We start from the raw sequence: 23,138 nt of genomic DNA on the forward strand, positions 1-23,138 counted from the left end.
CTCTTGTACCGTTGACACATCATTGTAGCCACTCACTGTGCGGTAGATGACGCAATCATCAGCGAACAGCCTGATGCAGTATGAAGTCGTACTTAAAATGTCGTTAATATAAATAAAAAATAATAATGGCCCCAGGACCGATCCTTACGGCACTCCGGACGTCACGCCTGCAGTTGCCGATTTTTTACCCCTTTCAACAACACATTGTTTTCTGTTGGAAAGGAACTCCTGAATACAAATTGATAATTTATTGTCAATGCTTAAGGCTCTCAATTTGTGCATCAGTAAGTTGTGTGAAACGCGGTCAAATGCCTTACGGAAATCAATCAAGATGACGTCAGTCTGAAGCCTAGCCTCAGTCGTAGAGAAGATCGTGTAATAGTTCAAGTAGGTTCCACAAAAGAGCCCCTGGCGAAACCCATGTTGATTAAGATACAAAAAACTTTTTATCTATAGGCTTTTGTGACGCTGCTGTAAAGCATACGTTCAAATATTTTGCAGCAGATTCAGCAGAGCGAAATCGGGCTGTAGGTCTCAACATTTGATTTTGGCCCATTTTTATTAACTGTCACAGCATACGGGCAGGAATGGCGCACGCGTGTTGAAACAAATTACACCCTATCCGTGCACAGAGGCGACTCTATAATCATTCGTCTTTCGTATTAATAGTTCACAGTTGAGTTGCAAAAATTTCTTGAATTACTGTTCACCCCACCACATCCAACTGCATGAGCTTGTGTGTGAGAAATATAATCCCCTGAAAAACTGAACTTCTTATCTTTATTTCCAATGACTAAGTTTCAGAATGTGCACGTGGCGGTCACGCCGTCTTGTTTATGTTCACTGGGTACTTTCTACTGTTGTGCGCATTTGCCCCAGCACGATTTCCCGCTCGGCTCCAGTTTCTTTGTTCCGACCTCTTATCGACGTTACCCATGCTTGGTCTCAGCTTAATTAAGCAACTGCCAGTTTTCAGCATCTTGTCGCTTCTCAAAGAAGCAAGGTTTGCACAGGGGCACGCGAACAAACGACAGAGTTTTCGACGCTCTGCGTTAGAACGAAAAATATTTTATAACTAGTCACACGACAGCTGAAAGCTTTGGGGATTCCTCCCCGTTTGTTTGTTTTCATCGTAGGTTGGCGGGTGCTCACTCGGGCGTCTCCAAGCGTTCATTGAGGATTGTCTGAGGAGTACTGATCTCTTGGACGTGTCAAAAAGCTTTCCGTCGAGTCTTCGCGAGGCGATGAAGCGGCGTCTCTGCGTGGCCATCGCGTTGATCACGCAGCCAATGGTAACTCGTCTTGACCCGTGTAACCCTGCGTCTTGGTCCTTGTAAACCTGGAAACGCATTAACGACGACTTTATCCTTAACCTACCGCCACCCTGTTCTTCTGTGAGAGAAGCGTTATACTAAAATACCACCAACCAAGCTGGGAAACGGGGGTTCGTATCAATGGCCTCATTGAATTATGGTCACGTGTGTCGGGTGCAAAATAATGGTGGCTACCAGGCACAACTTCCTTCACCGCTTTTATACTCTGTAAAATTTAAATTACCCATAAATCGAGTTCTCCTCATCTGACCACCCTGCTCATGTTTTCATGTTTTTCGATTTCAGCGTATACATGTGCAGCAGGAAAAGCCACGATTTGTGACAAAGTTCCTACCTTAGATTTTAATGGACGGTACGATACTGGTTTTTGTAAAAAAAAAACAAGTAATGCAGGGTCGTTGAGACAGACAGACAGACAGACAGACAGACAGACAGACAGACAGACAGACAGACAGACAGATCGACGGACGGACGGACAAACTAGCGGTTGGGCGGGCGGGCGGGCAGGCTGGCGGGCATAAACTGTATAACTGTATTAAAGGGAGTAGGTTTCGGGAACGTAAGTAAAGGGTCTCGGAATGTGTTCCCTGGCAGACCTTGCTAATGCGTTTGACCGCAGGCGTTTGTAGGTAGGTCTTTCTTCTCAGTGTCTTCATCGTTGACTATTTCGGCTTCTTGTTTGCAGATACTATTTCTGGACGAGCCAACGACTGGCATGGACGCCGAAACCAGACGAAATATCTGGGATATAATTTCCAGCATATCGCGAAGACGAACAGTGGTTGTGTCATCGCATGAAATGGCCGAAGCCGACAGTCTTGCACACAGGATAGTCATCCTGCACAGGGGGGAGGTCGTTTGCGATGGATCTCCCGCCTTCTTGAAGAACGCATGCAGTACGTTCGCGCCGATATCTTTGGGCTGGCATACTTATTTTACGGCCATCGTCTATCATTGACAGTAACAAAATACCGTAGCAAATGACGTAGGTACTTTTGGAAAGGTTTTGCCATTGCATGGATGAAAAGAGAGTAGTTGCAGATGGACAAGCCAGGCCACGCAAAGCAGGCGTAGATAGAGATGGTGATGGAGGTGGAGAGAGGGCGTTATAAATAAATGTAAATTGGTTCAATCGCGTCTGAGTGTACTCTCCCCATTACATGCGCGGCCCTACTTCATTTCTGGGGCTTCCTCCGAGCAGCCGCAATGTCGAGGATCTGACCCCTGGATCCACCGATCGAACGATTCAGTCAGGATGAGACACTAAATTAAGGTCGGGTATGTGCTACCAAACCCTTATGTTCATAATATATAGGAAAGCTGCCCAACTGGCACAACTCGGTAAGCGTTTCACCCACCAACGTACTGTTCTTTAAGAGATCCAAACACTTCTCGCCTAGTTCCAGCTTTCCTCACAAGTCGCCTCACATACGGAGCTCCTGACTTGTCCCTAAAATCAGCAAAGTGCAAGAAAGTGGACATTTTATTCAGACAAGCACACAAAACTGCCCTTGGCCTCACAAGTGCAGTTGTATGCACTCGGCCTCACAACCCACACCTCTACTGACTTGTTCTTACGCTTGGGTATGCATAACACCTGGACAGAACTGTGTGAAGCTCAAAAAACTTTTCAATGTCAACTCATGGAGCTTACGTCCGCTGACTGTAGTACCTTGGCTCGCCTGGGCTATACCACCTGACACGCTTCCCTCTTCCTCACCCCACCCCCCTCAGCGCGTTTGCATAAATTAGCCCCGCGACCTTGAAAAATGTACCCAAGCATACACGACAATTGTTGCACCGCCCTCACCAACTACATCCGCACCCACTCTTAGTATCTCCGGGAACGCTCTACGTCGACGCATACCCATACCACAACTGATCGACCTATGCCGCCGCCACTGAAGGCAGACAAAAGTGAATAACCATCACTGCTTCCACGCGGGTCTCACAGCAAACCAAAGCTGAAGAGACAGCCCTTGCACTCTCGCTTACCTCCACTCGTCGTTACTACCTGACATTAATCACGGACTCGCAGGAAGCCTGTCGAAACCTCCAACAGCGTCTACTTCCCCGCTCTTCCCTGAGCATCATTGAACACTTGACTTACCTCCCCGAGGAGCTCCACATTCTATGGACTCCTGGTCCCTGCGGGGTGGCCAGCAATGAAGCGGCGCACGACGTGGCCAGAGAAGCAATACACCGGGCCACTGCCCCCGACGCCCCTCCTCCCACCTTGAATGTCCACCCCCTACTCACCTACGACATTTTCTCACATCACAAGCTGTATCGCCCCACCTTCCTGCACCCCACCCGTCTGTAACAAAGGATGCCGAAATCACTCTCCACCTGCTTTGTACCCTCACATTCCCTCACAATACACTTTGGCACCTGATCTTCCCTAGATCTCACTTTACACAGTGCACGTTCTGCCCCGAAAGAGGTACTCTCTACCACATCGTAGGGGAATGCTCCCCCACACCCGACCTCCCTCCCAGTGCCCGCCCCTCCCCTTCACAGTGGGCGGCCCAGCTGTGCAGCTTTGAACACGGCTCCGAGCGTAACCTGGTGAAACGTGCTTGGACGTCCAGCCAGAGCAGGAACTCCTGGATGGGCTAAGGACTACCCCCACTGGTCCGCCGCGTTGGGCTTAAATAAAAACTTATTCAAGTCAAGTCACGCCAAGTCACGCAATACGTAAACCCTTGTCCTCCATTATGACTAGGGTTTCTGGCAGCAATAATGCAGCAACTCGAATATTTTCAGAATTTTACTTGCTCTGGGGAACAACGTTTTGGGCTGCAGGTTTTTGGTGGAGTTTTACATTTGCCGTGTGGAGTTTTACATGGACTAGTACTACGTACTTTTCCAGCCTAGTATCCCATTGAAGCGCTGCTAGTGCGAAGCCAGAGATCAGCTTCCTTGCTTTTGGTGTGACTAAGAAATCTATAATCTGACCTGTGATATTACACCAACGTCGTTAAAAAGCCTCTGACACGATGTCGCATTTGTCCTTGAGCGATGGCTTTGCTCAAACCTTGCGGATGCACTTCCTAGATGTACTAGTTGTATGTGTCGGTAAAGTTTGCGCTAATCCTTGCCCTAGTATACCTGTCTGTAAACAACACTCAAAGGACAAGCCGCACAGTTCTTAATTTCAAGCGATCTGCGACGGTAACTGTTTGTGCCTGGGGTAACCCCGAGGTGCATCGATAGCAGCCTACTAACGGCGCGCGCCCGGGTAGAAAACGGCCCCTGGCATGCGCGTGGTGCGTTTTGGTTCACAGAGGTTGTACCCATTCGATTCCTTTTCGTCAAGAGAGAGAGAGAGAGAGAGAGGGAGAGAGAGAGAGAGAGAGGGAGAACTTTACTCGTTTAAAACGAAGCTCTTTACCCCCCAAGGAATCTGTCGCGACCATTGGGGTCAACAGAAAACTCCCACGGACCAATAAAAGAAGTTACTGGCACTGGAAGGAATCAAACCTGGAACGAATAGAGAGACGGAGCGAGAGCCCGTTGTCTTACTCATTGAGCCACGAGCCTACGCAGAGGCGGGGGAGACAGACGGTGCACTCACCGAGGACATCTACGTGTTTACCCCCTGCGTTCTTGCTGAATGCCACGTGATAGCGTCACACCACCTCTCGCGCCGCCGTGCGCTCCGCACGTGTAGCGGCCGTGTGCGCGCCTTGCGCATGCGCTAGGAGTTATAAAAATTAAACGAAGCTCACACCAATGCACGCCACCTCACTTCTTCGTCTTTGCCGCCGATCTCGTCCCCCCCCGCGTCGGCGGTGGCAGAAACGGAGAAGTGAGATCACCTAACACCGGGTTTGAGATTCCTTTAATATTATAAAAAAAGGAGTTTTCCACTCATGTGCTTCACCAACACAACTCAATCAACCACCATTCGTGGATCATGCTATGATTTAACCTTAGCAAAGAATATCTCTTTGAAGTAACAAAAGGTGTGGTTAAGTGCATTTCACTTGTCTCTGGTTTCACACTTTGTAGAGCCACGTGTGTGAATTCAAGTGGCGACGCATGGGTAATCGCTGTGGGTGTCGCTTACAGCTTCGCTTTCCAACCACCTTCACAGGGTGTATTGGCGCGCATTTTTTTTGTTCGGTTGTTAAAAATATTCTCACAGGCGCCGGCTTCAAGCTATGCATCGGTCTGGCCCCTGGATCGTGCCCGCACGAGGTTCTGCTGAAAAGTCTGCGAGACATGGTGCCTAAGGCCGTACTCGAGAAGCGGGAGGGAGACGAGCTGATCGTTTCGCTCGAGACTCGAGAGCACCGCGGACTGCCGAAAATTATCAGGGCACTGGAAGAGAACGCGGTCAAACTGGGGATCCTGACCGTGGTCGTGTCGGTGGCTACGATGAAGGACCTCTACGCCAGGTTAGGGCTCCACGTTCAACACGATGACAGTGTCAACCAGTGATTTGTGAGAAAAAATTACGCCCACCTCCCCTCGCGGGAACCCTGGTGTGATGCGACGCTGAAGGGGGTTCCATTGTGCGTTTCCGTTGGGTCGATTACTCGAATTGCGTGAGCAATCGTCGGCTAATGCGAGAGAGAGAGAGAGAGAGCAAGTGTAGCACGGACGACCGTCGACTGAGAGACCGGCCGGAGCGCGGCACTCATATGCGCAGCGCGCCCGAAGGAGAGGAGACCGCAGAGAGAGAGGGCGCTGCACATGCGCACAGCGCGCTTGCACAGCGCGCAGCGCCGCCCACCGGCGGAGTGAGAGAGCGGGCCACACTGCGCGCACCACAGATGTTGGGGGAGAGGGCGCGCTATCACGGCGAGAGGAGGAGGGGCGCAGAGATGCTCTCAGCGTCGCATCTAAAAAAGCACTGCGCATACGAATGTGAGGACGTATTTTGTGTGAAGGCAACATTTTTTCCTGGGGCTTTTGTATGTCAGTGGGAAAACGAGGCAGCTTATCTTTCAACAAAAAGCAAATAACCTAATAACCTATCAAAAAAACTAAAAAAAATATTCGACGGCTTCGCGCAATGGCAACGAAATTATTTATTTATTTACACCTACGCCCAGGGCCGAAACATCATCGAGGGGAATTATAAATTTGCCGAGCCTATGTTCACATGAAACATGTACATTTCATATTTCTGGGTGCATCGGTGCACATAGAATTGAGTGTGGCGCCATTATAGGCGTGGACGGATATTGGGGTGGTGCATGTTAAATCCGCAATGCTGGATTCTTTGTATTAGGCAATACTAAATATGTCGATCACCAAACTTAAAGTATACTCAGAGTGTGAATCGTTTTCAAGATAAATTGCTTTAACCCCAAAGCTATTCGTCAAGGACCCGAAACAGTTTGAAAATACTCTACGTTACCACGTGGGATGTCCCGGAGCCCGTTTAACACCCGGGATATATCTCCAGAAGAGCCCGGAAAAAGGCGGTGTCCGCTGTATGCCTTACTGGTCATGACAACCAGGCCTTTTTATTCAGATTGGAATGCGGACGCCGATGTCGTTTCCGGTGAAGTTTGTTGATAGGCTTGTGCCGCATTCCTTTCGTCGGGTCAGCCATCGCACCCATGGTGTGACAATCGTGCAGGGCGGACTTCTCTGATTCGAGGATACGTTGGGCTTCCGAAGTCCCCGAGCAGTATGTGGCTCCTGGAAGCTGTAGCAGCTGAGTTGGGGTAGAGGATTGTACGAGAGGAGTGGGTGGTCGTGAAGAGCACCCTGAATTGTGCCGTGCGATGAAGGCGCTGCTGTTTTACAGTGGTGGCGGAAGAGCAGTGTACACTTCGGTCGATGTGGGCGGCAGCCGCGACAACCTGCGCTGCTGCGTCACGATGTTATGTCGAGTCCCCGAAGTGAACAGTCGCCATCGTCGCGCTGCAAGTCGTAGCGGGGGCGCTCGTTTCCTGGCCATGCGAGGCTGGACCTTCCGGCGAAGTTGCGCCCACAACTCTATAAACAAATGTGTGCCCTCAGACCTTGAAGAATTGAGAGATATTGCAAGCGACGTGCCGCATATGCGGCTGATTTTCAGGACCCTTCGAACTAGTCCACGGAAATGAGGCCCTAAAACTGCATCACCATCTTTCAAAAATGATATACTTGAAACACTTAATATACCGCTTTACAAGCAACCTAACAGTAAGGTGAAAAGCAACAAGCATTAGGTTGCTCTATTAGTCGTAGTTGCGATTGTAAAAATTCGCATTTTTAGCGTAATGAAGGGTAAATTATTTTCTCCGTAGCAACACTGCTGCCCTACCTAGTATTTGTTGCAACTGTAGAAAGGCAAATACTCTGTTCTTTGTACTGTTTGCAAATTAATTACAACGACGTTTATTGAAACATTCCTCCTCAGAATCACCGACCGATGGCTACAAGATCGCAAAGAAGTCCATGAGCCGGATGGTACGTCCTTGCTTCTTCTGATTGCTCTGTGGGTTTGCAATGACCGTGACACAACTGTGAAGGATAGTCAGTATTTGTGAGACTCCTTCATACGGTTTCTGCGCTACGTGGTTAACGTGAAGGAAGTATACAAACGTTGGCGGCCTTTGGTCGGTTTTCCTTGGCATAGGCCCAAACTGTACGCCACTTACGCGTCGCTTCTACCAGGAAGTCCGACTGATAGTTCATCCGGTACATCTTGTGTACATTGCGCAACTACCAAGTCGATGCATGCGTTCCTATTTTGAAGGCCCTGTGCATTTAAGGGACTTTGCAACGCTTCCAATAAATACTTTCACTCTTTGCAGTGAAAGCAGTGAAAGTGGTGCAGAATAGCTTGAAATAGTATATTCTATCAACTAGAAGAATAGCAAAGCGCTCAAACCACAAAGCCGTTCGCAAATACGCATGGCAACCATGGTTATTGCAATATATGCGAAGCATCCGCTTTTGTAGAAGAGTTTGGAGCAGTTTGTTTTATTGACTTGCCTGTAAAGCTTGCACCACAAAACACGAGGTGTTATGACGGCGAAGCAAACTTTAGCATTAATGCGAAGCATAGTGTACATAGCTACACACACTACTCGCTATGCTGACACTCACCGTGCTCGCTCTACGAAATTGCTTTCCGCTAGGTCCCAGTGAACCTTATGTGTAGTTTCGTGTGAGCTAATAGCGACAATTATTCCAAGCCGAATAAATGCGCTCATTTAAAGACAACCATCGGAAATAAATTTGTAAAATTTTTAGGGCGTCAGCGGGCTCATACCGCGAGTGGGTGCCGAGTGGCACGTGACACCCTTTTAAGTGCAGAACCCTTAGCGAGCTCGCCTTGTCGTCTTAGCTCGACAAAGGTCGATGCGACTATCGGAATCAGGTGGCGCAGCGAGATAACGGTCCCAAGTAGAGCGCTCTGCACCGGCGTCAGGGAGTCGCGCTGAGGCTTCGAAAACTACGCGGTTTAAATATTCATAACCGTTCGAACCTCGTGAACCGCTGTCGCTTGTCATACATCTTCCCGTTGTTTAGCGCAAAAAAAACTACAGGTACATATCAGGCAAAATCTGTGTATATAACCGACAGCCCCCGCGTTCATTTAGTTAGGAACGCTCGTTGGGTTGGTTTTTACGATAGCTAGTGAAGAAAGCGGCCGCGCAGAAAAAAAATGCCGCATTCGAAATGTCGCAGACAGGCTCCACCCACACAAGAAAAAAATGGCGCGTTCGAAATGCCATAGAAAGGCTCAAGCCGCGCAAGAAAAAAAAAAATGGCGTGTTCGAAATGATGCAGAAATGCTCTAGCCCCGTAAAAAAAAATTACGCGTTCGAAATGACGCAAAACAGCTTCAGCATACAAAATTAAAGCAGGCACAAAAAATAACAGAACTCCCCCTGGGGCAGGTTCAGGTAGGGGGCGCGCGAGCACTGCGAAGGCAGGAAATTTGAAATGCGTTAGGTGGCAGCAGTGACCCAGTGAGCGGATAACGGCGCTGCAGCCGATTATGACGAATCACTGCTCGGCACTTCCAAAAGCTTTCACATTGAGTGGAACGGCTTTATTTATTTTTTAATATTGTACAGTTATCCCCACTCGTTTAGACGTGGTTCAGTGCCCTGAATGGCTTTAAAAATTCATTTTATTACCAATTATTTCAATGCCCATATTCGAGAAAAAGTGTGGCCTTGTGTTATGTACTTTGGTTTGCCTCAAATGTGATGTAGGGTTAAATGAGGAAGAATGAGGTTGGCACATATGAACCATTCCACCAGTGTTATCTGTTGGTAAAGTTGTTTGTCTATATATACCTCATTTCGGGCGTACCTTTGCGGATACAGGGCTTTTTAGGGGAACGACCGGTCGGTTCCCATGTGTCACCCGAATGGGACGATCCGATATCGGTCGATGTTCTGAGGAAAATGCGTGTGTGAATGCATTGTGTATTGAAATTACCCAATAAACTTCAATATACACGGTACGAGTTTACATGCGAATTCAGTGTTGGTGCGCCACTCGTGCGGCAGAGCGATCTATTTTCGTATCCGTGGCACATTACGAAATGTTTGGCACGGGCAAACGTGTGCTAACGCCGAAGCTCCGGCGTGGACCGGCCGCACCGAAAAGAACAAAAACTAGATGAACGTCACGTTTTCACGTTGGCTTTCAGGTTGAAGTAGGTTGTACAAAAGGCAAGCGCTTCTGTTATATTAGGAGCACAAAAATCGTTGCTTGCGACAAGCTTCATTCGTTCCGAAAACAACGCGTTTTTCAAATGAGAAAATCGCAATGGTAGCAGACAATCTAGAAGGCATTGCGAATTTCGCAAGTGCGAATATTCGCTCCACCAAATTCGCGAAGGAAGAGCGTGCCATATAACCCGGACTTAAAACGCCTGACGGTTACGAGAGTGAGGAATAATGTTTTTGACTATTGCCGCGTTCTTTTGCAGAAAATACAGTCAGGGCTGCGTGCACCACCGTTGAGCTGCGCCCCCACGCTGTCGTCCGCTTCTATGCGCTCTTGGTCGGGCGCTTCTACTTCCTGTTCCGGTCTTTATTCACCGTCGTGGCGGGCTGGATCGTCCCCGTGCTGGTCTTCTCATTCGCAATCTACGTGACGTCCACCAAACTATACTTGACGCGGGAAAAAAAGGGCCACAGGTGTGTAGGGGAGGGTTCTTGTGTGATTTCTTGAGAAAAGCCGGAGTTGTAAAAATTTGGAATATTGTCTTGCAATGAAAATCACTCGATTCTTTTTTTGTATGCGGCATGTCGTTCCTGGCCGTACTCTTTCGGGAATAAATGGACCATAGAGCCCTTTTAGTAAATAGCTTTTAAAACGTTTTCATGTGCCACCTTGCTAAGCGATGTCATGGTTTCAAGCGTTATAATTTTCGCCCAAACAAAAAAGTTGGAAATAGACAAAAAAATTCGACGTGATGCTAAAAGCAGCTTGTTCTTGAGTAATAAGTGGAGTAGATGGCTTGACGCTTCATTCATTTTCCTTTTTTGCACACCCGTCGTAGTTCACTTTCCCTACTTTGATATCAAACAAAATGAGTAGTTCAATAACGAACTAGCACTGACTTGGCTCCTTCTGCTTTGGGTACAGAGGTTAACGGAAAAGAGAGAAAAAGGGTTAAAATGACGAATGCTCCATTCGTAATTTTCGTAGCCAGTACAACTAATAAACGCGTCGACACTCACCACAATTAACAGGAATTCGTTATCCTACTGCAGTGTTTAGCAGCCGTGGAATGGAACTTAGGGATAAGCGGCCTTTTGAAACATCTGGATATTCAAAGAGGCACCTTTTTTTCAAAATTCGCTTGTATTTCACCGCGGATATTGCAGACACATTAAAAGGTGTTTAGGAAAATAATTACGCATTTATGTTCACTGGCGGTACAAGCAAAATGTTCCTGAGGCACCAGAAAACACGCCTAGTGTGCTGATACTTCCACTTGTGGGCTTCCCATGAGCCTGTGATTGTTGTTGTGGCTGATCTTGCAGTTTTAAGGTCTGTAGTAAGTACATGGTGGAGTTTGTCACCCTGTCACGGTTCAGGAAACGTGTAACGTTCTTAAGTATACCAACGCCAGCACGGGGTTGTCTCAGCGCCAGGACGTGCAGCGTTGTAGCACTGTTGTTTTGGGACGGCCGGAGTTGGACCACGTGGCTAACCAGGGCCAAGACGGCTGTCAAATCATCCCCATCGCTTGGTTGCTTAAAAAAACCCTTAAAGGATTTCTTTTGCTGTAATTAGTATCTTGTTCTCTGTTTTATTCTTACGTTATACCCAAGGCTCTCATGTGCCTTTGCATCCTTTGTGTCATTTACGAACTGATTGTATTACTTTTTGTATTAGATATCTACAATTAGAGTTACCTTTCCGAATGTATGTACATAACATGCTAATTTATTGTGTGTTTTATACTGCATATTGATTTGTTGGGCTCTTTCGCCAATTTGCTGCTTCTACGCAATTCGTTTGATGTATTTATAATCGAGGGCCCCCTTTCAGTCAATTGACTCTGGGACCCTTGTTTGCATACTAATATGTTTGTATTCCTTTTTTTGTAATTAATCTCTTTAAAAAAAAAAAAGACGAGTGCAGGTCTACCCTTTGCCAGGAATAGTTCCGCCTTAAAAAAAATATAGGTACGCAGGAAGCCCCGTCTACACAATCTTCCGGTCGTAACCTTCACTGCTGTTTTCCTGCAGCATTGAAAAATGTCTAACCACCATGGTGGATGCAGACGTCGAAGCCACTAAGCCTAACGGATCACTTGCGACCTAAAAAGACTCATTTGCGTAGTAGTTACTACATGATAGGCGGATTCAGTGTCCACATACGCTCGCCCTTTCGCCTAGAGACACCTTTGTTCCTCTAACGTTACTCTAAGACTAATGATATATATTTTTACCTTGGTTTTGTTTGACGTCCCAGAAACATCGACTTGCGGTTCGAGAGTCATTTTCAAGGTGCCAACATTTTCCTGCAAGCCCCGGGGTCAAGCCCAGTCGTCGACCACTTCACGTGGCTGTTGCAGCGAGCAGGTGCCTCGGTGACCCACACCAAGGACGCCTATCGTGAACTGCGGACCCTGGCCCGGGAGCACTACGACCAGTACAGCAGCCAGGTCGCATTTGGCGGTATCTTCAACGAGGACCAGTAAGCTAAAGTGGCCGGTGTTATCAACTGTATAGTGTAAAGCTCCGCCCTAAACTGTAGCATCGTACCATATGGCTTGCATAACAGAGATAACTGAAATGATAAGATTCAACTTGGTGAGTTAAGGGAGATTTTAAATATTCAAACAGTGTCGCTTATGCCATCGACGCTTTTAAATGTTGGGGATACCACAATAAAAAGATAAAAAATGAAGGAAGCCCACACTAACGCGTAAGACTTGAAGGTAGCGAAGCTGTACGCAACCTTCACGACCATCCCAATGGTTTAAGTCCAGGACTGCAGCCGATATGCTTCTTCTGCGCTGCCGCAATGACCTTTACTTGATCATTATTGCTATAAGTGTGAGCTTCCTTCATGTTGTAATCGTTGGACATCACATACACTATGACGTGTCTTTCTCGTTGCGAGCAAGCCTTGCCAAGATTAAAGCGAACACTGGAGTGGAGGCTTCTTTTTATTGGCCAATCTTGGACAATCTCCCTAAGTTGATGCGCTGGGCTTGGCAAGCCTGCGCCGAGGCCACTGGGTGGTCACCGCAAGGCGTGAACACACGAGCGCTCGGCATTGTCTTGGTTTTTTTACTGCCGGGCGGTCGCCGCTAGGCACGCGCTCACATGCGCTCGGCATTTTCTTGGCAATTTTAACTGAGGACACGAAAAATAACGACTTGCTAAACAGCTTCGCTGTTAAAAAATAAATACAGCATCGCGACCCATTGGATGCAGGGAACTGCCGGAATCACTGCTAGTTGCACCACTAGATGCACGTGAAGAGCAACGCCGAAAGACAACACCGACTTACATTTTGGTTTCACTTAATCTTTTGATAATAGCAGAGTGTGGAACTGGGCCCCATTTAGGTTTCTAGGGGCGTTAGGCGCTTCAGAACCCTGTTTTAATATTAAAAAGTTGATCGCGATGATTTCAAGACACCAGGTGGCCTTGTTTACATCGACTTGTTCCCAAAAGTGGCGCATTGCAACCAAATTCTTGATATGGTAGGAGAGTACCCGTTTGATATATGAACGGTGTAAGTTCTATCGTTGCCTCTAATATTTACTGACGTTAGTGCGACACTTTTCGACGCCATAAATTGGGTCGATGGGCTAGAAACATACAGGAGGCAGACTACAGTGCGTAGCAATTTTTTCTTAAAACCTTAATGCAGGATCGAGCTGTGGCACAGCCCGTACAGTCCTCTCAGCAAAGCCGTCGGCCTCGGTCTGCTGGCAACAGCGCTCACGCGAGCCTACTCGGGCCAGCCGAATGCCAGCATCGTAACCACTCTCACCGCCTACAACAGCCGAGGCTCGCGCTACAGCAAGGCAGTGTCGGCCGCCGTTCCCGAACTGACTCGCAACTGGATCTTCTGGTCCCTGGTTCCGACCGTCGGCTTCGGCTTCCTCTCAGCTACGTTCGTGCTGCAGCCGGCCTCCGAGAGGCTTAGCGGGGCGAGGACCTTGCTGACCGTGACTGGGGTTTCGCGCGGGCTCGTGGTCGTTGCTAGCTTCGCCTTCGATCTGCTTTTCTACGCCGTCCCAATGGGCGCCTGCTTCGGACTCTACGCCTGGCTCTTCCAGCCTGTCCACTCCACACTGGGTACGGGCAGCAGCTGTCGAAGGGTCAATGCGTGACTCTTGGAGTCGTAGAAATGTTACTACTATGGGAGGAGGGGGGGGGGGATTGATCAATTAATCTTCCGGTTAATCGAATAATGCTTTAGTCGCGATTAATTTTTTTATCTGGTTATTCGGTTGAAGTCGTGTGAGCGGCATGAACCAAGAGCACCATGTTAAAATTCTACGCAAGCATGTCATGGTTCATACTCGTGTTCAAATAACCCGCCTTACGTCACAGCAAAAACGATGTAAGTATGCCCAGACGTTATAGAGATGAAAACAGCAAGGTGACAACCAAGACACATAAAAAAGTCTATTCCTAATACAAATATGTTCTGTACAAAAAAAAAAAAAAGAAAGAGCGGGCACTTACACCGCATTACCGTTACATTGCCGTTGCATTAACGAGACTCTGGCGTAAGTAAACCACGATTAATCGGTGCCCCCTGGGATTGCGGTTAGTGCCGATGATCCTGATGTGCGAATGACGAACGTGGTGATGAGCCTCCCGGCCACATCAGAGCCAATGCGATGATCTGCTTACCTCATCTGGAATGTTTGTGAGCAATCTTAGAAGCATACTGATGTTACTTAATTCTAAAATGATTATTAATTTGAATAAAATGACTTTCATTTTCCTTCACAAACCAACGTGCAGCCGGTATATCCATCAATTAACCAATTAAAGCCTGCCGGTTAATCGGATTAAAATTTTTGATCGATGCCCAACCCCAGTTATTATTACGGTAAATTCTTAAATGTGAAGCTTATCTGGATAGGGCTCCGGGTGCTTGTCATGGCTGCGGAGAGACATTCCCAAGGTTCCGGGTGTCTTTGAAGCACGAGGCGTTGAGAAATGAACGTCTCGCTGTGCCTGCTGGTTACACGCGGTAGCCAACAAGGGAGTGAGCCGTTGAAAACATAATTTGGACCTTAAACTCATGCGTTTCCTCACTCTTTTATGCACCTTGAGTGGGATAGTTATAATGGGTACAATTCGCAAGATCAGAACACGATTTTGATTTCAAACTATTACATCTCACCCCTTTGTATCTATATCGAATTAATTGGTCATTAATTAGTTATCATAGGCGCGATTTGCAATGTAAAGACATGATTTAGACCTCAATGTTATTTTAAGTAGATTAATTTACCTGTCCTAAAGAAGCTCGCTCGTAATACAGCGTCACAGAGTGAAATGCTGATGTTTTTTTACAACGGAATAAATGTGCGCTTGGCTATGGTACTCGCCCTAAGCGAGTCGGGGATATGCATTAATTCACTGCTGCAGGAACCAAAATTTAGCCTACCACTAAACCTTAACATTTCTCAAAGTGCTAACAGCGCAATAAACGTTTGAAGCGAAACTGCAACATGTTCTGTATATTCTGCATCAGCTCGTCGTAACACACTGAAACACGCAAAGTCTGCTGGGAAGGGGTACGTCGGGTATGGGGTTCCTCGAACTCTTATGTTGGCTTTGAGTTACTTTGAGCCTGATTTGGTCCAGAAACTCTGCTCGGTAGCTTCCGCCGTTACAAGAATTAAGATCTCTGGGCAGTTTGCGTTTTAGGGTCAAATCTCCTTAGGGGCTTGGGCTGTCGGCATCTCCTGTTGTCGTCCTAGTCACCTGTAGTCACGGTACTAAAACACCGGGACACTAGTTTTGCAACGCCTCGCGTTAGAACGTAACGCGTACTAAAAGAACGCACCGGCACACTCGTTTTCCAAAGCCTCGCGTTAGAACACTTCGTGCTAAGACACGAGACTTACAGCGAAGCTGAATATTTCTACACCGCAACGGTTTCATCTCCGTGGGAAGAATTACGGCCAGTTTGTCTCTCATTTATTTGCATAAATCCTGTTCAACTCAAGAGAGAGCACCGCCGGCTCACTAAGCGCGCGATTGCTCCTCCCACCGGCGCTTCTCCAGCGCCCATTCAGCGCGCGCCGTCTGGCAAGAGATAGACTTACAATCCTTGATTACACTTATACACTGCATGCTTCGCTCCCCCCCTCTCCCAGCTTTCACGTTAGTGGCGATGTTTACTTTCCCTTTCATGCCACAAGCGGTGATGGTGTGGTTTGTTGCTATGGGTACGCTCATTTCATGGCCTCATCTGGTGGGAAGGGAGGGAGGTTGTACCTTGGGAAGCCAGGCTAGCATTCCGGACGTAGTGCACTAAGTTGCGGCAGCCGGGACCGTGTACAGAGCCCGCGGTCGGAGTGAGCATCTGGCCTCAAATCCAGGCATTCCGCCGCCCCATGCTCTCTTCGCAGGTCCACGGCAGGCTGATATCTTAGATGAACGAGAAATGTTTTTATGTCTAATTCAGCTACCGGTGTCGCAACAATTCTTCACTTGTGGTACGACGCTACCTTGTAAGCATGCAGTTTTATCAGCGGAGCTGCGTAAGCTGGAAACCTGGAGTCGCTTGGAGTCGCTCCAAACTAGGGGCAGCAAAGTGGAGAGGCTGAAAATCCTAGCCCCGGAATTGTGAGGGGAAGTGGCGAGGAGTGGCGAGCCGACGAGCAAGTGTGGGGAGTGCGCGTCGCGGCACAGACGTTCGGGTGTGGAGCCGTGCCAGCGGTCGCCCAAAACTCGGTGAAACAAAGTGTAGAGGAGGAACATGCTAGGCCAGAAGTGTGAGGGCAAGTGGCGAGGAGGCAAAAAGCCGGCGAGCAGGTGTGGGCGGGAGTGCGCGTGGCAGCGCAGGTGTACGGGTGGGGGTGCTTGCGTCGGGGATTGGCTGCGCCCAGTGATGACGTAAGCTCTAATGGGCAGGTGTTCTCCTAGTTCAGAGAGCCGGCGTGCGATCGGTGGATTCGGTGTCCGATCTACCGGTAAGATGGACAGACCTAAGAAAAGCCAAGTTAAAACTAGTGATGGCCGCCTGATCCGCTGTTTCCTCAGTATTCGGATCTCAATTGCGAAGGTGGCCGATTTTTTTGCGCATCAAGTGCACTAAAAAGGTAGGTCATCAACAACACGCTACTAGTGACCCGCTGCCGGTTTGAAAATAAATACCGGTGTGCAAGAGAGAGGAGGCACCGTGTACGTATATTTTGTTTGTCTGTTTATTTCTATCTTTCAGAAGTACTGCTGCTTGCGGGTGTGAGCTTTGCTCCGGTGGCCATTCTCGGGCCCTACGCCATATCAGAACTCGCGAACAATGCCGCGGGTGCCTATTCTTTCACTGTGCAGCTCTTCGCCATTGCCGGTAAGACCTCCCTTGAAGTGATTCGCTACTCGTTTGCCCAAAACGACCAGTCGCTAGGTATTCCATGCAACATTTCATGTTCACTGTGTAATCTCTACGGATCCTTAAAAAGAAGTACCAAGTCATATAGCTCTACAGCAATTAGGCTGCATAGTTCACGTCTTCATTAGAGTTTGCTTTTTTTTGTAAAGGATTATCAATGGTAGAACCTAGAAAAACGTTTAAGGGTAACCAGAAGCAACCCATCTGTACTGCTATCATTACACTTTAACTGGTCATAAGTGTGGCGAGACCTTGTAATTTAGGTTTGCTCTTCGCTTAATAATTAAAGGGAACATAAACAGTCAAGATTCATAGCCCGTAGCATATCTTGAGTGTTGAAGTGCCAGCTTCACTGTTCAAGGCTTCAGACATCTCAATGTATACACACCGTTAACTCTTGTAGTTTGAAGTACGCTTTTGTGTTCTCAATTGCTTGTTTTCCGTGTCACATTAATGCTTTTCAGGCAGTAGTCGTTGATGAGCCACCTCTGGATATTTTCTCGCGCATAGCTAAACGAGAAACGTCCGATGCCCAGAAAAAAAGTGGTGGTAATAAGACGGAGAGATGTGGCCAATGAAGAGCATATTCGATTACTTGTCACGTTGGCTGCGAGTTTTTGAGCAAACAATAGGCTAGCGACCGGGTGTTGTTAAGATGGGCGCGGCCATAGAATGTCGTCTTTACACTGGGCCGTAGACCCAGGCGAAATGTCGCCGTTACATCTCCCTGTCGATGCTGACGGATGAAGATGTTCCAGCCTGCTTCTTTCGCGACTTAAGGGCGGCGCCTAACGAAGATCCTAGGTGCGAACCAATTACGGCGAACGCTTTCCGGATGGTGCTTGTTTTCTTCTCACTCCGATGTCCTCCGCCCCATCCCGCTCCGGAAAGCTGGGCCTGTAGGAAGGGGCTTCCGGCACCCAAAAAACGCCGGACAACTCAGCTGTGCTCCCGCCTTCGCTTCCCATCACGAGGGAGGGTTGAGAGGGGCTCGCGAGACGATCAGCATCGTCGTCGCCGATTTGATACGCCTGGGCGTGTGCCCGTGGATGCCTGAAATCTCGTTCGCATGACGCGTAGGGCAGCTTGGACTACGTCCACGAACTGCGGTAAAGCCAGGGGCACCTCGCAATAAAAAGCCGCACCTTTATTTTGGCCCCGCAGCTCGTGTCATCTACATGTAAAAAAATGGCCGCGTATCTGCTCCTTTCGTTGCAAATGTCGACGAAAGACGATAGTCGACTGGCGCCCTTGCCAAGCAAATGCCTCCCATCTGTTTCCCGCTCGCCTCCCATGCTGTTCCTCTCCCGTCTCTTTCTTCCCAAGATAACATGCTAGAGGTTTGCTCAAATCAATTTAAATTTACCGCGTTCTACTGCTCAAAGTCGAGTGTCTCGATGTCAACGCTGCCGTACGGCGGAGACACACGTGAATTGAGGCGCCCTACTACAACGTTTATAGAATCACGTTGCCGTACTCTACGAGTGTTCCAAGTGGAACGTGGATCCCACCTAGTGGAACCTTTCGGTGCTGTTGCCGTTTGATTTGTAAATGCCGCCAGACGCTATAGTAGCGCTGGCAACAACAGGCGACGGTTTTATGCAGTTGATGTAGTAGTTCGTGCAAAAAGGAAGCATCCATAAATTTTTTAAATTAAGGAACACTGCAAATATTACTTACGCATTGATTTTCTGCCTTATATTTGCGTAATGTCCTGTTCTTGTTCAACAGTGGTGACGAGTATGAACATTGACACCAGAGTTAGACGTTTAGATTTGGCTGTGGGTATGTAAGACTATTGCGCAGCTTTTGTTTCGCTTTGGCCGGGTAACTGAACCGAGTCACAGACAGACAAACAGGCAGACAGACAGACAGACAAGCAGACAGACAGACTGACCAAAATTTCTGCATTTAGGCAGCCCAAGAAAGACTATCGTCTTTAAAAAACGTCTGTTTCGTTACGACCCCGCCTCCTCCAGCGGTCCAGACTTGAGTGCAGTTTGCTTTGGCACCCGCCGCGGTGGCTCAGTGGCTAAGGCGTTGCGCTGCTGAGCACAAGGTCGCGGGTTCAATTCCCGGCCGCGGCGGCCGCTTTTCTGATGGAGGCGAAAAGCAAAAACGCCCGTGTGTACGAGATTTCGGCGCACGATAAAGATCCCCAGGTGGTCAAAATTAATCCGGAGCCCTCCACTACGGCGCGCCTCATCGCCTGCGTTGAGTCGGCGCGTTAAACCCCACAATCAATCAAATCAGTTTGCTTTGGTAACCAGACAATGAACTCCGGATAAACTACCGTAATAGCAGTAAGTCAGCGATTGCTCCGGCGACCGGAAAAGTTATTACGGGCATACAAGAGAGGCACTAGGCAAGTGAGGGAGCACTAACGCACGACGGACGGAAGCAGAAAGGGAACGGAAGAACTAAATTAAACACCACCACCACCGCCACCAGGGAACTTTTCTTCAGGCTTTTGCTTAGGGCATCTTTGCATCCACGTAGGTGTGCGCACGCATCTGCCTTGTGCTGGCAGTACACAAAAAGCAATGGCGAAAAACGACGCGGGAACTAAAGCTCCTAATGTTTTGCTTCATGGGGTTAATTTGGCCTTCCGAAGATAATTTATTTGCCAATTATGACTCATGAAAATGTGCTTCGTGTCTGGCTTCCTTAAAAATTACGATTGTGTGAGTGAATCCAAACCCGCGTCCATGCACCCACAATTTCCCTGAGTACTGGACCCGCTGAGTTACTGGCGCGGGGGTTGCTCTTCAAAAGACATCCTTGAAATGGATTCTATATACAGTCGAGTCCACTTATAACGATACCGTTTATAACAATATATCGGATATAACGATGAACAGCTATGGCACTGGCAACTTTTGTATTCTTTCTATGGTAAAACAAACCGCTTATTACAATGCTCCAGTCCCACGATATCGGATATAACGGTTGAATCCGGTTATATTGTGCACCAAAGGTGCAACAGTGATGACTCTAATGACGCGGTTGCGCAGCTTACTCAGGTAGTGTCTTCTTAGGAGGGCCAATGCGTGACACGGTCCCTCGGGGACTTTGTTTCCGCCAAGGACATCTACCTCAGCTAGGTGAAGCACCTATAGGTGTTATTGTAATGGAAAAGATTTGTGCTAGCTTCACACGCGGCGATAAAAGGTGACCGACTGTGGCTTCTTTTCCGCAAAAAAGTAGTAGTACGACCTTGCTGGCATGCGAATAAAATGTTTTGAGCTCTGTAACGTCTTTTTATTTCGCAACCCGCTTATAACAATTATCGGTTATAACGACGTGATTTCCTTGGCACTTGGATATTGTTATAAGTGGACTATACAGTATATACTAAGCTGCACCAGGCCCGGTGAGGCACCATTTCACTTGTGGGCCCGAGACGGCGATATTTGTTCCATGTCAAGGCGGCTGTTTTTATAATGATTTTATTGATTGTAGGGTTTAACGCGCCGACGCAACGCAGGCGATGAGCCGCGCTGTAGTGGAGGGCTCCGGATTAATTTTGACCACCTGGGGATCTTTAACCTGCGCTGAAATCTCGTACACACGGGCGTTTTTGCTTTTCGCCTCCATGAAAAAAGCCTCCGCCGTGGCCGGGAATCGAACCGGCGTCCTCGTGCTCAGCAGCACAACGCCTTAGCCACTGAGCCACCGCGGCGGGTTGTTTCTAATGAAGGTGAGATACGAGAACACCATCTGTCCACATTTCGTCACGTTAAAAAAAAGAATTCTGCCTAGATTAATCCGGACGTCTTCACTAGCGCTCGCCTCAATGCACAAGGGTAGCTGCGGCGCCTAAAACCACATTTTAAACTTACGGTAAACCATCGTTTCGAAGAAATCGCTCGGTTCGAATTGTTGTTTTGTTTTATTGGAAGTCTTCGACCGCCACAGCTGCAGTGCAGGTAATGTAAATCATAACCCGTTTTAATAAAATACCGCTTGCAAGCAACCCAGTTTTTCTTCCGAGGACGTCGTCGTAACGAGGGTGTACTGTATTTTGAAGTTCCAGATATTCGTTTTACAAGCCAGGCTTCGTGGGGATACAAGTGTTGTATGCCACGAGAGGCGATGTTCACGGTGTAGTCGCAATAAGCACCTCTTGCAAAATTATTTTCTCGGTCGTCATCGGACTCTCGCCGTAATAATACCATGTACAGCCGTGAGCTGAAGTAAACGGACCACGGGAGCGGTAGCCAAAACTAATCGCTGCGCCGTCTGGTTGCGCGGCGCCTGCTGTGGAGACCGCGCACTGCGCAGGCGCGGCCTAGCAGTACAGCACACATTCCGCTAACGCTCGCTTCTTCGCGATTGTCTCACGCTCCGATAAATTGACGCCAGGGGTATCACGCCGCGCAGTTAGAGGAACACTGCCGGGCACCGCCCTATCAATGGTGCTACGCTACAACACATAGCGTGCTGTGGCTGTGTTGGGCTCGTAGCTTTTTTTTATTATTCAAAAAGCGGGAGGTTTTTTTTTTTTGTTAAGTGATGAAGTTTCTCTGTTGATATCTGCTGTCTTTCTGTCTGTTCAATAACGTGTTTTTCGAGTTTCGAGTTTCTGCATGAGAGTGTTAGAGTTAGGTCCCATGGCTATTTGTGTACACAACAACAACTGACCGTCTTTGTGGCCGCTCAGCGGCCTAGTATTGGCTAATTGATAGGTCCTCCTCACTCTCTGTTGAGACGTCTCTTTGGGAGGCGGGACTTCTGTAATTAAACAAAGATGATGGCGTGGTGAAGGAATTAGGGCTGCCCGGAGGACTTGGGATTTGCCCGACCCCTGATTTTTTATGACAGTGATACTCGGACGGTAGGGTGCCAAAGACTCCTTCTGGGTTTTCAAAAGTGGTGAGGTACTCTACGATGTAATATGTTGATACGTGTCCTATTGTCGCACAAGTAACCCTTGCAGCCAAAGCCGCTCATACACATCTTTATGCCCACCCATTGAGTGTGGCTTTTCTGCATAATTTAAACGTTGTGCAAAAAGCCAGCTTTAATATTTGTGCTGTGCGGAGGCGTTATTCTGACATGTCACGCGGCAAATCCACTTTTTTTAGTTAGCGGCAGGGTTTGGAAAGAAAGATGGAATTTCGAAGTATCGCGGAAGGACCCACGGAGTCCGAAGTGCCTTCACGTTCCTCTTTTTGTCTGCGGACCCCCATCTGGGAACGACGGCCCTGTGCAATGCTTTGAAAAATATTACGTGTAAATAAACTTGGCTGTTTTGAAGTATAACGTCGTTTGTTAGCGGCATGCCGTCAACCATAAGCTAGTAATCTTTTTATCTTCAATCGTCGACTGAACGACACCCTTTGGATCCAATCCTTCAATTTCAACTCGTGTCACAGATGTGCGCAACAACTGTCAATAATGTTTTCAAGTGCAAACAAATCCAATCGAAAAATGTAGTTTGCATGCGCTTTGATGGTCGCTGGGCATTGAAGGCGTGGTTCAATGGTATCTCATATCGCAATGCAATTTTTGAACATTAAATGTATGTGTCGGTGCCTCGAACTTGAAAAATTGCGAAGCTGGATTTTCCCGAGCAATTGCGAAATGGCACATGTGCCGCATGCGGCAAACGAAGTTTCATAAAGCAATGTAGTACATACCTAAACACAGCAGTATTTGTCAAAACCTTGGCATGTAAGGTTAGCATCAATAATTTTTCCAGTTCGCTGATATTCTTTGGAGGCTATGATTTCGCATCTATCCTCCAAACCGACAAAGATGGTGTTTTATCTTATT

Source organism: Haemaphysalis longicornis, unplaced genomic scaffold (assembly GCF_048455015.1).
Source record: "Haemaphysalis longicornis isolate Haplotype H1 unplaced genomic scaffold, Haemaphysalis longicornis Haplotype H1 scaffold_2, whole genome shotgun sequence".
Taxonomy (NCBI): Eukaryota; Metazoa; Arthropoda; class Arachnida; order Ixodida; family Ixodidae; genus Haemaphysalis; species Haemaphysalis longicornis.